We start from the raw sequence: 16,507 nt of genomic DNA, 5'->3' as shown, positions 1-16,507 counted from the left end.
TGGGCAAAACAAATGGTATCAGAGTTATGGTCTAGACCAGATGCAATGTGGGGTGGCCTTGAATGAAATTAAGGGTAGGCCCGGGGTAAGTCAGGTTGACCGGATGCTCGTAAGGAGGCCCCGAAGCAGGTCAGGATGACCAGATGCTTGTGGAAAAGGCCTTGAAGCAGGTCAGGATGACCGAATGCTTGTAAGAAAAGCCCCGAAGCAGGTCAGGGTGATCGAATATTTTCGGGGAGGCTCGGAATAGGTCAGGATGACTGGATGCATGTAGGGAGGCCCGGAGCAGGTCAGAGTGACCAGATACTTGTTGTAAGATCTCAGGAAATTTAAATACATAGGGTTATTTCAGAAATAGCCTTATAGAATTTTTCCGGAATTTTTAGAAATTTTCTGGGAATTTTTCGGAGCTCGTACGGAGGGTTTTGAGGGGATCAATTTTGGGTTCGGATAAAGCCTATTTGGGAGACCTATTTAAGAGAGGAAATGTTTAATTATATAAATTCCCTTTTCTTATTTCTTTTCTTCCCAAACGCCGATCCCAACTCGACCTTTACCCTCTCTGCCGACGCGAATTTCTGATCTCCTTCCCCGATCTCCCCTCTCTTCTTCCCGATCGCCTCCGCTCGTCACCGATCACAGCCGCCTGTGCCGGTTGTCCAACCGTCGGCCGAGACCCCTTCGGATCTAGCCGAAGCCCTTTCTCTCTCTCTCTCCCTTCTCTCTGTTCTCTTTTGCGGACAGTCGACGCCGACGCCGACAGGATTAGGGCTCCAGCTCCGGCGATCGTTGGTGTCACTTGAGGAGGAAGCTGCTGGATTGAGCGCAGATCCGGCCGACGCCTTTCATCTCCGGGCTGCAGACATGCGCGTCTTCTTGCGCCGATCACTGAGGCCATTGAATCGAGCGAGATCCACTCGGTCGCCAATGTGGAAGAGCAATTAGGGCTTCAAGGGTAAGCCATCGAACCTTATTCCTTCTATTTCTTTGATTTGTGCCCTAGTTCGAGTCTTCTTCTCCGGTTCTTGCTCGCCTTCTTGCTGATGGTTGGCGATCTCAGGTTAGGTCATGGATTTCTTCCTTGTTCTTGTTGATTGAAGGTTAGAGAAGTCCCTGGTGTGCAGAATCTAATCGAGCAACACCTTTTGGAGACGATCGATTGAGGTAAGATTAAGGTGTTGTTTGATCTGTGATTTCCATTGTTTGATCTCTTCACTTGATCCGATCCAATGAGATGAGGTGGAGTTTTGTTCTGATTAGTGAGTTGTGTTTGGGCTGTAGGGCAAAGACTAGAGGGGTTGATGCTTGATCAGTAGTCTTACTGCTTGATTCCTTCTTGATTCGAATTGTGGAGTGGAATCAAGCACCTTGCTGTTCTGTTTATGGTGTACCTTGTTCCATAGCTACTTATCTCACGTTCGGCAGCAACCTATCCAGTGAGGTGAATCCAGTGAGGATTTGTGAAGGTAATTTTGGTGTCCTGCAGCATTTCTAGTTTTGGCAGCAACCTCATTTAGCAGATTGCTTGGTTTCAGCAATCTACAGCAGCTTGATCAAGGTAAGGTGTATAGGTTTTGTTCTTTGTTTTAGATATGATTTGATTTCATGAACAGATGTAGATTGGAATTAGGGTTATACTTAGTTGTTTATGTGTAGAATTATTTAGTTTAGAATTAGTTTAATAGAATGATTAGGGTTAAGGTAATTAACCCTAGTCAACCGTTGGATTTCTAATCTAATGGGAGATTAGGGATTAGATAACTAATCCTAATTGACCGTTAGATTTAATTAGATAGGATAAGGTTGTGGTGATTAGGGTTTTGCCCTAATTTAGTTTTGAGAATTTTATTTAGCTATTTCATTTGGATTTAGCTAAATAAAATATATATATTGTTTGACACAGGACTCTGATTCGAGATAGGCGTCTCGACTTCGGATTTGGATTGTACCTTCTATTTGAGGCGGGTACCCTTTGACTTATCTGTTGATACTGTCTTATGATATGTATAGTTTATATATACTTACTAGTGATAGGTGGTAGATTTATTTCTTCCCTGGTCTTAGCTAGTTGATACCTATCGCATGCTTCATCTGTTAGTTGCTTTACTTCAGGATTGGATATTTACCTCTTGCCATGTGTATATATGTTCATTGAGATGCATATCTATAGTGCTCTACTCTACTGGATTGGTTGCTTACATGTGTGATACATGCTCTTGGATTCATGTTACTTACATCATTGTTATATGTGATGTCTTTGGATTATGCTGTTTTTATCATGGTTATATATATATGCGTTTACCTTTTGGACACACACATATATGGAGGAGGCTATGTTCAGGTATGACATACTGTAGCATCATGCACCATCCTGCATGATTGCATGCTGGGCGATTGACGTCTCCATTATTGTTGAGCTCGTCGGCCGGCTACATAGGCCTGCACACAACGTGTTTCACTACATGGGTAGTGGCACAACACTTAGGGTGTGTATGGCGGGTTGCTCGGTGGTGCACCGCCGGGGTGCTCATGGGTAGCACGATACAGCGGGGTTGCAGCCGTGATCCCTCCCCGTCATCGCGTACCGGGAGTTGAGAGCATTGCGCTCCCTCACTATGTTTGAGGTAGGAGGATAGGTGTACTCCGACAGCATCCCGTCCACTCGGTCACTCTTCAGGGGCAGTGATGGCAGAGTGCACGGTGTCACAGCCCTACCCACTCGGTCTCACCATTGTGTGTGAGATGGCTGACTGGTTGACAGGGGTGACCATGTCATATTGCATCATATGCACAGATTGCATTTATTGTGATTGTTGCATATTGGATGATGCACTTGGGTGACTGCATATGATTGACATGCATACAGGATACATGCGTATTTGTTCTGACTATCTTTATCTGTGTACGTCCACAGTCATTCGCCCAAGCCTCGCAGGTGAGTACTGTTTATTTCAGTATGCATTTCTTATTATTCTTGTAGTAAACTGTATTACATGCGTTAGTTACTACAGTTTATTCAGTTATGCATACCTGTTATATTGTTAGGAGACTGTACTGTAGGTCCTATGTTAGGAGACTGTACCTTAGGATATTCTTGGTAGTTATATGTTACTGTACATATCTATTGGATTCACCCCGTTGTTACTATTTTTCAGGTTGAGGTCGTCGGGAGATATTCCAGTCGCTAGCCCCGTTATCGCGAGGATTTTCTTTGTTGGATTATATTTTGCTTTTGCATCTTATATACTTGTATTGTGGGTTTGTATTGTGGACTTTACATTGAACATTCGGGTTTGCCACTTTTGTTTTCCGCTGCGGTCGTATTTCTATTACTTCGTGGATTTGTTTCTTCGTTGTAGTGGAGTAGGCTGTTTACATATATCTTCGAGATTTTTATATCGTCTTTCCTTATTAAACTGCGTGGATTGATTATATGTTGAATTATGTGGAATGTTGATATAAACTGCGTGGCTTGTTCTTTTGTATTGTATTATTCCGGCCGTGTGTGGCCGAGGTATGGAGATATATGTATACTGAGCTTCATATTGTCCGCCGTACAGGGGAGATGCTGCCGAAATTTCTTCGGACAGGGACTACCTGGGGCGCGACAATTTTTGGTATCAGAGCATGGGTTACGATGCTCTGTAGTTTCTTTTTATCTGATACCAATTTATTTAGTATCAGAGCATGAGTTACGATACTCTGTATTTTCTTTTTATCTGATACCAATTTATTTGGTATCAGAGTAAAGTTTTGCGATACTTACTTGTCGAGTTTCGGATTTACGATGCCTACTTTCATGAGCCTTTCTCGGTATTTTCGGATTTGTCCGGATTTCCGTCGATTTTCTCGTTTCGAAATTCCGAGGTATTTTGACGAGGTTCTATTTGGGGCTAAGCAGCGATAGGATATCTCCAGACGGCAAATAGGTAATTTAGGTAATTTTATAGTTTTTATACCTGTAGAGATATCTAGGTAACATTTTGTTGTAGATATGACACATACACGTGTTCCGGTATCGAGACGTGGTCGTCCACGTAAGATGCCGATAGATTCTCCGGAGACAGAGTCTCCAGAGAGATTTGCTATGGTCGAGCCTGTCCGTCAGGGACAGACTCGTCAGGATATTATCGGCACGTCGGATTATTATATCCCGACGATTCCGACTTCAGAGGTACATACCTCGACTATACCACTAGTGGTATCACCTTTAGTATATCCGGCACCCCCTCCAGTCGTGCCTATTACGGCGTACTTGAGCTACGAGATGAGGCAGAGATATTGTGGGACACACAGCGCTCCATCATAGGCGATCAGCATATTACCTGGACGAGATTTAGGGAGGCATTCGAGAGTCAGTATTTTCCCCGAGCATATCAGATGACTCTACGGCAGGATTTTCTTAGTCTGCGGCAGAATAACCGCTCAGTGATGGAATATAATGCTGAATTTAATCGGTTGGCCAGATTCTGTCCTGAGTTAGTTGCTGATGACAGATCTCGTATGCTTCAGTTTGTCCAGGGACTGGACGGGCATCTTCAGCTGAAGATGTCTGGTTTTGGTACTTCATCATACACCGAGACACTGGATAGAGCTCTCATGATTGAGTCTACTCATCAGAGAGTAAATGCTGATAAGAAGAGGAAGCAGACTGATCGGACTGCGGGACAGATCCAGCAGCCACAGACTACTGGACAGCAGCAGAGCAGTCGCACTCAGACGGGTCAGGGTACTTCTGGGTCATCTGACCGACGCCAGAAGTCAGGACGATCAGGACGTTCCCGCTCTGCTCAGCAGAAGCGGAAACAGTCCACTGGTGACTCTTACTGCACCAGATGCGGATCCCGAGATCACATCACCTCTGCGTGCGCCTTGGGACAGTCAGTTTGCTATTATTGCAAACTGCCTGGGCACTTGAGCCGAGATTGTTCGCTGAAGGCTCAGCATACAGCATCTGGGATCTCTATCCCGGGAGGACAGTTTGGTCAGTCCGGGACTTAGCGAGGCGGGCCGAAAGGCTAATCTTCGCATCGTCAGCAGAGGACAACTGCCCCTGTAGCAGCTGCATATGGCATGCACGGGCAGGAGCATTCCGGTATCCTTGTGGAGAACCCCACGGTATTCCACCTTAGTGTTCTCCAGTACTATTCGTCAAGAAGAAGGATGGTACTCTGAGGTTGCGCATCGATTACAGGCAGCTGAATGCAGTGACTATCAGAAATAAGTACCCCTTGCCACGGATTGAGGATTTATTTGATCAGCTTAGAGATACATCAGTGTATTCCAAGATTGATCTGCGGTCTGGATATCACCAGCTGAGAGTCAGAGATTCTGATATTCAGAAGATAGCATTCCGCACCAGATACGGACATTATGAGTTTTTGGTAATGTCATTTGGGCTTACCAATGCTCCTGCAGTATTCATGGATCTGATGAACCGTATCTTTCTGGAGTACTTAGATCAGTTTGTTATTGTATTTATCGATGACATATTGATCTATTCGCGTTCCGAGGAGGAACATGCGCAGCACCTTCGCATAGTCTTGGAGACTCTTCGACGGCATCATCTGTATGCGAAGTTCAGCAAATGTGCATTTTGGCTATCCTCAGTTGGTTTTCTGGGACATGTGGTGTCTAGCCGAGGTATTTTTGTAGATCCTCAGAAGATCGAGGCTATCACTAGCTGGGAGCAGCCGAAGTCAGTCCAGGAGATCCGTAGTTTCTTGGGCTTGGCTGGATATTACCGACGATTCGTTGAGGGTTTCTCCAGCATTGCTATGCCATTGACACGTCTGACTAGGAAAGGCGTGAAGTTCACGTGGTTAGAGGCTTGTGAGACCAGCTTCCAGGAGCTGAAGCGGAGATTGGTATCAGCACCAGTTTTGGTTTTACCTTCTGGTGATGACGAATTCGTACTTTACACAGACGCATCTCTTCAGGGCTTGGGTGCTGTTTTGATGCAGCACAGTAGAGTAGTCTCCTATGCTTCTCGTTAGTTGAAGGAGCATGAGAAGAACTACCCAGTACATGATTTAGAGCTAGCCGCTATTATCTTTGCTTTGAAGATTTGGCGACATCATCTTTATGGTATTACTTTTGAGATTCTTACTGATCATAAGAGTCTCAAATATATTTTCACACAAAAGGAACTCAATCTCCGACAGAGGAGATGGATGGAGTTCCTGAAGGATTGTGATTGTACTATTAGCTACCATCCGGGTAAAGCTAATGTGGTTGCTGATGCACTGAGCAGAAAGTCCAGAGGGACTTTAGCTTGTCATCGAGTTACAGTCACGGACTTGATTCAGGGATTCGCCGAGTTGGGCCTTGAGGAGCAGGGACGGACAGAGCAGGGTATTCTTGTTACCATGGTTGCTCAGTCGTCGATCAGGATGAGGATTCGAGAGGCCCAGGCCGGAGATCAGCATTTACAGTTTATCCGGACAGCAGACTGAGTTTACACGAGACGATGAGGGGATTGTTTATTTCCGAGGCAGATTATGTGTACCTCAGTCTCACCCGGTCATGGAGGAGTTACTTCAAGAGGCTCATCGTTCTAGATTTGCTATCCACCCAGGTGGGACCCGTATGTATCGTGATTTGAGGCGTTCCTATTGGTGGAACGGTATGAAGAAGACATCGCGGAGTTTGTAGCCAGATGTCTTGTCTGTCAGCAGGTGAAGGCTGAGCACCAGAGACCTGCTGGATTACTTCAGAGGATCCCTATTCCCGAGTGGAAGTGGGAGCACATTACTATGGATTTTGTGGTAGGATTGCCTAGGACTCGACGAGGTCAGGATGCGATTTGGGTAATCGTTGACCGATTAACCAAATCCGCACACTTTTTAGCGATCCGGAAGACTGATTCTCTGGATCGATTAGCTGAGTTATACTGTCGAGAGATTATCAGATTGCATGGAGTTCCGTTGAGCATCATATCTGATAGAGACCCACGGTTCACGTCCCGATTCTGGCAGAGTCTGCAGCAGGCCTTGGGCACACAGCTTCGTTTCAGTACGGCATTCCATCCGCAGACAGATGGGCAGTCAGAGCGGACTATTCAGACATTGGAGGACTTGATGAGGTCTTGTGTCATGGACTTCGGAGGCAGTTGGGAGGACCACCTGCCATTAGTGGAGTTCGCGTACAACAACAGCTATCATTCGACTATCCAGATGGCACTGTTTGAGGCGTTGTATGGTAGGCCTTGTCGTACACCCATCCTCTGGGAAGAGGTTGGGGAGGCCCAGCTGATAGGACCTCAGAGAGCTCAGCAGGATGCAGAGTTAGTTCGCACTATCAGACGGAGGATGTCAGAGGCTCAGGACCGTCAGAAGAGTTATGCTGATCAGAGACGGAGACCCCTGGAGTTCTCCATCGGTGATCATGTATTTCTTAGAGTTTCACCCACGAAAGGGGTGAAGAGATTTGGTCTCCGAGGTAAGCTAGCTCCCCGATATATTGGACCATTCCAGATCTTGGAGAGGATTGGAGCAGTAGCTTACCGTCTGGCGCTACCACCATCTCTAGCTGGCATTCACGATGTATTCCATGTATCTATGCTGAGGAGATACGTACCCGATCCGGCACATGTTCTGTCAGATATATCTGTTCCTATTCAGCCTGATGTTACTTACGAGGAGGTTCCGGTGCGGATTCTGGACCACAGAGAGCGTCAGCTACGGAACAAGATTGTCCGGCTGGTTAAAGTCGGATGGCAGCATCATTCTGACGAGGAGGCTACTTGGGAGCTGGAGGATACGATCCGAGCTCGATACCCTCATCTTTTTACTTGAGGTATGTGGGTTAGAGTTTCGTTCAGCATTTATATTGGTTGGTTATATTCTAGTGGTTGCTGTTGGTTATAGCGAAATTTGGGGACCAAATTTTTATTAGTAGGGGAGGATGTAAGATCTCAGGAAATTTAAATACATAGGGTTATTTCAGAAATAGCCTTATAGAATTTTTCCGGAATTTTTAGAAATTTTCTGGGAATTTTTCGGAGCTCGTACGGAGGGTTTTGAGGGGATCAATTTTGGGTTCGGATAAAGCCTATTTGGGAGACCTATTTAAGAGAGGAAATGTTTAATTATATAAATTCCCTTTTCTTATTTCTTTTCTTCCCAAACGCCGATCCCAACTCGACCTTTACCCTCTCTGCCGACGCGAATTTCCGATCTCCTTCCCCGATCTCCCCTCTCTTCTTCCCGATCGCCTCCGCTCGTCACCGATCACAGCCGCCTGTGCCGGTTGTCCAACCGTCGGCCGAGACCCCTTCGGATCTAGCCGAAGCCCTTTCTCTCTCTCTCTCCCTTCTCTCTGTTCTCTTTTGCGGACAGTCGACGCCGACGCCGACAGGATTAGGGCTCCAGCTCCGGCGATCGTTGGTGTCACTTGAGGAGGAAGCTGCTGGATTGAGCGCAGATCCGGCCGACGCCTTTCATCTCCGGGCTGCAGACATGCGCGTCTTCTTGCGCCGATCACTGAGGCCATTGAATCGAGCGAGATCCACTCGGTCGCCAATGTGGAAGAGCAATTAGGGCTTCAAGGGTAAGCCATCGAACCTTATTCCTTCTATTTCTTTGATTTGTGCCCTAGTTCGAGTCTTCTTCTCCGGTTCTTGCTCGCCTTCTTGCTGATGGTTGGCGATCTCAGGTTAGGTCATGGATTTCTTCCTTGTTCTTGTTGATTGAAGGTTAGAGAAGTCCCTGGTGTGCAGAATCTAATCGAGCAACACCTTTTGGAGACGATCGATTGAGGTAAGATTAAGGTGTTGTTTGATCTGTGATTTCCATTGTTTGATCTCTTCACTTGATCCGATCCAATGAGATGAGGTGGAGTTTTGTTCTGATTAGTGAGTTGTGTTTGGGCTGTAGGGCAAAGACTAGAGGGGTTGATGCTTGATCAGTAGTCTTACTGCTTGATTCCTTCTTGATTCAAATTGTGGAGTGGAATCAAGCACCTTGCTGTTCTGTTTATGGTGTACCTTGTTCCATAGCTACTCATCTCACGTTCGGCAGCAACCTATCCAGTGAGGTGAATCCAGTGAGGATTTGTGAAGGTAATTTTGGTGTCCTGCAGCATTTCTAGTTTTGGCAGCAACCTCATTTAGCAGATTGCTTGGTTTCAGCAATCTACAGCAGCTTGATCAAGGTAAGGTGTATAGGTTTTGTTCTTTGTTTTAGATATGATTTGATTTCATGAACAGATGTAGATTGGAATTAGGGTTATACTTAGTTGTTTATGTGTAGAATTATTTAGTTTAGAATTAGTTTAATAGAATGATTAGGGTTAAGGTAATTAACCCTAGTCAACCGTTGGATTTCTAATCTAATGGGAGATTAGGGATTAGATAACTAATCCTAATTGACCGTTAGATTTAATTAGATAGGATAAGGTTGTGGTGATTAGGGTTTTGCCCTAATTTAGTTTTGAGAATTTTATTTAGCTATTTCATTTGGATTTAGCTAAATAAAATATATATATTGTTTGACACAGGACTCTGATTCGAGATAGGCGTCTCGACTTCGGATTTGGATTGTACCTTCTATTTGAGGCGGGTACCCTTTGACTTATCTGTTGATACTGTCTTATGATATGTATAGTTTATATATACTTACTAGTGATAGGTGGTAGATTTATTTCTTCCCTGGTCTTAGCTAGTTGATACCTATCGCATGCTTCATCTGTTAGTTGCTTTACTTCAGGATTGGATATTTACCTCTTGCCATGTGTATATATGTTCATTGAGATGCATATCTATAGTGCTCTACTCTACTGGATTGGTTGCTTACATGTGTGATACATGCTCTTGGATTCATGTTACTTACATCATTGTTATATGTGATGTCTTTGGATTTATGCTGTTTTTATCATGGTTATATATATATGCGTTTACCTTTTGGACACACACATATATGGAGGAGGCTATGTTCAGGTATGACATACTGTAGCATCATGCACCATCCTGCATGATTGCATGCTGGGCGATTGACGACTCCATTATTGTTGAGCTCGTCGGCCGGCTACATGAGGGCCTGCACACAACGTGTCTACTGCATGGGTAGTGGCACAGCACTCAGGGTGTGTATGGCAGGTTGCTCGGTGGTGCACCGCCGGGGTGCTCATGGGTAGCACGACACAGCGGGGTTGCAGCCGGGATCCCTCCCCGTCATCGCGTACCGGGAGTTGAGAGCATTGCGCTCCCTCACTATGTTTGAGGTAGGAGGATAGGTGTACTCCGACAGCATCCCGTCCACTCGGTCACTCTTCAGGGGTAGTGACAGCAGAGGGCACGGTGTCACAGCCCTACCCACGCGGTCTCACCATTGTGTGTGAGATGCTGACTGGCGTCAGGGGTGACCATGTCATATTGCATCATATGCACAGATTGCATTTATTGTGATTGTTGCATATTGGATGATGCACTTGGTGACTGCATATGATTGACATGCATACAGGATACATGCGTATTTGTTCGACTATCTTTATCTGTGTATGTCCACAGTCATTCGCCTAAGCCTCGCAGGTGAGTACAGTTTATTTCAGTTATGCATTTCTTATTATTCTTCTATAGACTGTATTACATGCTTACTGTTACTTATTACAGTTTATTCAGCTATGCATACTGTTATATTGTTAGGAGACTGTACTGTAGGTCCTATGGTTTAGGAGACTGTACCTTAGGATATTCTTGGTAGTTATATGTTGCTGTACATATCTATTGGATTACCTGCTGAGTTCTTTGAACTCACCCCGTTGTTACTATTTTTCAGGTTGAGGTCGTCGGGAGATATTCCAGTCGCTAGCCCCGTTATCGCGAGGATTTTCTTTGTTGGATTATATTTTGCTTTTGCATCTTATATACTTGTATTGTGGGTTTGTATTGTGGACTTTACATTGAACATTCGGGTTTGCCACTTTTGTTTTCCGCTGCGGTCGTATTTCTATTACTTCGTGGATTTGTTTCTTCGTTGTAGTGGAGTAGGCTGTTTACATATATCTTCGAGATTTTTATATCGTCTTTCCTTATTAAACTGCGTTGATTGATTATATGTTGAATTATGTGGAATGTTGATATAAACTGCGTGGCTTGTTCTTTTGTATTGTATTATTCCGGCCGTGTGTGGCCGAGGTATGGAGATATATGTATACTGAGCTTCATATTGTCCGCCGTACAGGGGAGATGCTGCCGAAATTTCTTCGGACAGGGACTACCTGGGGCGCGACACTTGTGAGAAGGTAAGTAGGTCAGGGTGACCAAATGCTCGCAGGGAGGCCTGAAGTAGATCAAAGTGACCAAATGCTCGTGGGGAGGCTTAGAGTAGATCAGGATGACCGGATGCTTGTGGGAAAGGCCTGAAGTAGGTTAGGGTGACCAGATACTCATGGGGGCTTAGAGCAGGTCAGGATGACTTATGCTTACGGGGAGGCCTGGAGCAGGTCAAGGTGACCGGATACTTGTAGGGAGACGGGTAGGTCAGGGTAACCGGATGCTCGCAAGGAGGCCGGGAGTAGGTCAAGTTGATCGGATACTTGCAGGGAGATGAGTATGTCAGGGTGACCGGATGCTCGTAGGGAGGCCAGAAGTAGGTCATGGTGATCGGGTGCGGATTCTTGCGAGGAGACGCAGAGCAAGTCAGGGTGACCAGATGCTCGTGGGGAGGCTGAGAACATGAGAATAATTGTGGTCCTTCATTTGAGGGGAGGATTGTTGGGGTTCAATCAAAGTCTCACATTGGAATGATTTGGTAAAGATCATGGGTTTAAAAGGATGCACGATATCTCCATTGGCATGAGGCCTTTTGAGGAGAGCCCAAGAGCAAAGTCATGAGGGTCTAGGCCTAAAGTGGATAATATTATGTCATTGTGGAGATATATGGACATCCTTTGCGCACAACACATACCTTTCTGATTTAAAAGTTGCATGCCTTTGATGTTGAGATGCCCATATCTCAAGTGTCATATCTTGGATTCATTATCTTCGCTAGCAATAAAAGTTTGGTTTCCTACATTAGAGATCTTTAGTGGAAACATCTTATTTTCTGTCATTTGCACGCTAACAATAGACTTTCCAGAATCTTTATCAAAAATAGCACAAGCTCCGTTATCAAATACAATAGCATAGCCACCCATCATCAATTGCCCAACACTTAACAAACTATGTGCCAAACTAGGAACAAAATAGACATTGTAAAGTAATTTTACTTTACCATCGTTAGTCTCCACGACAATTGTGTCTTTGCCTTCGACTTGTATTTGCTTAATATCTCCAAGTCTTACTAGCATCTTCTGTGATTCATCAAACTCTTTAAATAATGACTTATTGTCAGTCATGTGATTTGAACATCCACTATCCAAAAACCAAATATCATTTTGAACTTCGTTAGAATGAGAATGAATCATAAATAACTTACTTTCCTCATTTTCTTCTTTCACATAGTTTGCTTGTGAACCATTTTTGTAATTTACCTTTATATGTCCAAATCTTTTGCAGTCATAACACTGAATGGAATTTTTATTCCATTTTGTATCCCCGTTAAATTGCTTCTCTTCTCCATTAAAATGATTTCTTCCTCTACCATGTCCTCTACCACGAAAACCTCCTCTTCCACTACCTCTGCCAGCAAAGTCTTCCTTTTTTTCTATCTCCCCCTTCACTTAAGAAGCCTGAAATATCTTTTCTTCATTTTTCTCAGCGGATCTATTTCACCTTGCCTCATGAGTTTGTAAATAACTCATTAGTTTATCAAAAGATAAAATTGAAAGGTTTTTTGCCTCCTCGATCGCAGTTACTATGTAATTATATTTAGGAGTCAAACTTCGTAAAACTTTCAAAACAATAATTGTATCAGTGATCTTTTCTCCATAAGATCTTATTTGACTGATGATCGAAATTACTCTAGATAAAAAGTCTTGTAAAGTTTCATTACCCTTCATAAGTAAGGCCTCAAACTCACTTCTGAGAGTCTGGAGTTTCACTGCTATCACCTTGAAGGAGCCTTGGAATTCTTTCTGTAATATTTTCCATGCTTCTTTGGAAAATGAGGTAGTTGTAATTCTTGATAAAATAGTCTCATGTACTGTTTGTTGAAGAATGAACACTACTTTTGAATCTTTCTTTCTATTCTCCTTCAATTAACCTTCATCAGCATCCTCGTCGTCAAAGTCTTTCTCTACTAAATCCCAAAGATCTTGAGATCTAAATAGAGTCTTCATTTTGATACTCCAAAATTCGTAGCACTCTCCTTTGAAAATGGGGATGAGGGGTTGAGAAACTCCGTTGATTGTCATTGTGAGTAAATTAGGACACATGAAACTCGGCGCTCTGATACCACTGTTAGAGAAAATTGGGAGGATAAGAGGACAAGTGGAACACAATAATTTTTCACACTTCAATTAAATCATAAAACATATAGCTTATTTATAAGCTACCTATATAACTCATTACAATCCACTAACTCCACAATTCACTCCACTAACTCAACTACTCTACCCCATTACTATCACTACTACCACTCATTGCCACATCATCAATCCACTAACTAATTTTTTAATTTTAAATCATTTATCAACAAAAGAGCCACTAGAAGCTATCCGGATCGAGCACGTCGTGTCCATCGAAGCTCAACTCCACCAGCACCGCCTAGAGCTGGCTGCCGCTCATCGCCTGTCACCGGAACCCACGACGCCGGTTAGAGGATGCGGAAGGCAGGCGGTTTTGGCCAGCCGGTCCGAGATCGCTGTGACGACGCATGCAAATAAAAAAAGGCGCCGGCTTTGGCCAACCGGCTCGTTTTCCTCCATCGGATTACAACTTGCGAGTCATCCGGTCGAAATCATGAATTTGGGTCCGTTGGATCACATCTGATCGGATTGATCGTGACCATTAATCCAAAATTATAGTATTTCCCCCAAACTATAAAACGAGATTTTTTCTCAAATAAAAAATAATCTTCCCAAAAGTTAAAAAATACAATATGACATCATCTTTCTGATTTTTTTTAAATAACAATGACATTAATTATTAAAGAGTAAATTGTTGGAAAAAAAACCATAGCAAATATAAAAGAAACAATAATAACAATAATAAGTAGTTTTATAATTATAATTTCGGTTATTTTCCAAATAAAGTAGCTAGTTTTATATATTACCCAAAAAGCATATTCATTTTAAATTAATTAAATCATGTATCCTTTCCCATTTTCTTTCATTTAATACCTCATTTTTCTTTTTACTATTATTTTGAAAAAAAAACTTCGAACCATTTTAATTTTTCTCAAAAAAAAATATATAATCTCCTCTTTTGTCTCCGCCGAATAATTCACTTACAGAGTGGACTTATGACTTGCTCTCTAACTTGTTGAGCTTCGTTTAGAAATCTACGATTGTCACGCGAGATAGGGTCGTCACTGTTGAGGCAGTCACTGTGACCAAGAAGTACCTTCATAGCACTGAAAAAGATACGTGAATTGCTGACACCATTTTTCTCATCCTCGTAGTTCCCCTTATCATCGAGATGGACCATGAGCAGTAGCTAAACGAGTTGAAGATGCAACAGTCAATCCTCCTCGTTGTCCCCACCACCTCGATGTCCCTTTACACCACCGTTGCGCTATCCAAGTGAGGAAATGAATGAGATGATTATACTTCAGTGTTTTTCGTCTAATTAAATCTTGGATTTTATTGCAGATAACTTTGATTATTTATTTTATGATTCTCTTAAGGTTGATTGAAAATTATAGATGACCTCTTGATTGATTTGTTCCAAGACTATAGTTTTAAGTTGACCTAATATTTTTCATATAACGATTGGTTTGTTGGACTTTCTGTTGTCACTTTGGTCAAATATTTTAGTATGAACTTTGCCTTTGTAACTAATTATTTGGATTGAATTGATTGTCTTAATATATGCAAAACCTTCATTAACAATATGTTGATTGTTCAGCTCTAATTTTTATCCTTATATTTTATTATCATAATTCAAATATTCTACCTTTTCGAAATAATTTGGAAAAAAATGGCATTGTCATGGAATAAATTATGTCATGAAATTAAACATCATAATCTTATACTAAATTTGAATAATAATATTAAGAGATTATTTATTCTTATAATTATAATAGCATTAATCCCGCTCTATTCCTTTTTCTTTTGAATTAACAAGAACCTATTTAATTATTATTTGAATAATATTTATCTCTTCTTATAAAATACTAAGAATAATAAAAGGATATGAAACAAAAGTCATACCAAGGAGGACCACTTGAACTTCTTACTGTAGTCTTAGCTTTTGGATATATATACTTTATTATATTGGATCGAAAAGAACGCTAGAGAGGGGGTTGAATAGTGATCATTGAAAAATCATTATCGAGTCAAAGTATGCAGCGGAAAATAATAATGAAAACAACGCTAACACACCGAGTTTTACTTGGTTTGGAGCCTTCGTCAACTCCTACTCCAAGACCCGCACGTGAGAGTGCTTTCGTTGGACAATCCACTAATAGTTCGCGAAAAAATTACACAATAAGTACAAGAACTATAAAATAAAGTTACCGACAACAAGGAAAATAAAAATTGAGTCGCAGGTTGTCGGAGAAGCTTCACAGCGTCGCAGGAGCGTCTTTGGAGCAGTGCGCAAGAAAGCAGTTACAGAGAGTTATGTTTTGTGCTCCTGGTGGAAGGCTGCTTATATAGGCAGTTTCGGGCGCCTGGACCGTGTCATCAGCCATCCAATCAACGCGCTCCAAGCTAGCGACAAGATTGATTTTGGGCATTCCTGACGCCTAGATCCCTTCTGAGCTCCCGGACCAACTTTTCCAACATCCTTTATTTCCTACAAAATGAAGTTAGTCCGAGACAATAAAACTAATATTACCCTGCAAAACAAGTGTTAGTACAATTATAGTCAAGAGTAGTAATTAGATTCTGTCTCCTCGAGACTAGAATCTAGTCAAGATCTCAATTTAGATTTTCCAAATGGATCTAAGTTGGATCAACACCTACTGTTCCCTTAAAAAGGGAACGCGTCCTCACCAAGTCACTCTCCTTTAGTGACTTACCTTAAATTACCACTTTGTCAGACATCCAGTCAGCCCGTCGACCTGTCTGGACTTCATGTCAGCTATTCGGTCGGCCCATTGACCAAACTAGACTTTGTGCCAGATATCCGGTCAGCTCGTCGACCTATCTGGACTTCGTATCAGCTATCCAATAGCCCGCCAACCTAGCTGAATTTCTTGCTAGATATCTGGTCAGCCCATCGACCTATCTGGACTTCGTACCAGCTATCTAATCAGTCCGTCGACCTAGTTGGATTTCTTGCTAGATATCCGGTCAATCCATCGACCTATCTAAACTTCTCCTGTACACTTAGTTAAATCATTAGATCACATTAAACCTAACTTAACTTACTTTATCATTCATCAAAACCTGAGTTAGACCGTTAGTACAACCTGTACTAATAATCTCCCCCTTTTTGATGCAATGACAACCTGGGTTAAGT

General features: G+C 42.8%; 2 long non-coding RNA genes across 4 annotated transcripts; both read left to right on the top strand.

The window, feature by feature from the left end:
* The first annotated feature begins 586 nt into the window (after positions 1 to 586).
* Positions 587 to 1,964, top strand: LOC122003116. Of its 2 annotated transcripts, XR_006117798.1 has the most exons (4): positions 587 to 955; positions 1,061 to 1,164; positions 1,282 to 1,558; positions 1,904 to 1,964. It is a non-coding gene; the product is annotated as an uncharacterized LOC122003116 (long non-coding RNA). The 2 variants fall into 2 exon arrangements; XR_006117793.1 differs by lacking the exon at positions 1,904 to 1,964 and having other exon boundaries at positions 1,282 to 1,665.
* Positions 1,965 to 8,128: 6,164 nt separating this feature from the next.
* On the top strand, positions 8,129 to 9,559 carry LOC122003100. 2 transcript variants are annotated; one of them, XR_006117783.1, is made up of 4 exons: positions 8,129 to 8,550; positions 8,656 to 8,759; positions 8,877 to 9,153; positions 9,499 to 9,559. It is a non-coding gene; the product is annotated as an uncharacterized LOC122003100 (long non-coding RNA). The 2 variants fall into 2 exon arrangements; XR_006117777.1 differs by lacking the exon at positions 9,499 to 9,559 and having other exon boundaries at positions 8,877 to 9,260.
* Positions 9,560 to 16,507: the final 6,948 nt, after the last annotated feature.

Source organism: Zingiber officinale, chromosome 1A, assembly GCF_018446385.1.
Source record: "Zingiber officinale cultivar Zhangliang chromosome 1A, Zo_v1.1, whole genome shotgun sequence".
Classification (NCBI taxonomy): domain Eukaryota; kingdom Viridiplantae; phylum Streptophyta; class Magnoliopsida; order Zingiberales; family Zingiberaceae; genus Zingiber; species Zingiber officinale.
The sequence above is the reverse complement of the archived record's forward strand: the minus strand, read 5'-3'. Positions and strand labels throughout refer to the sequence as shown.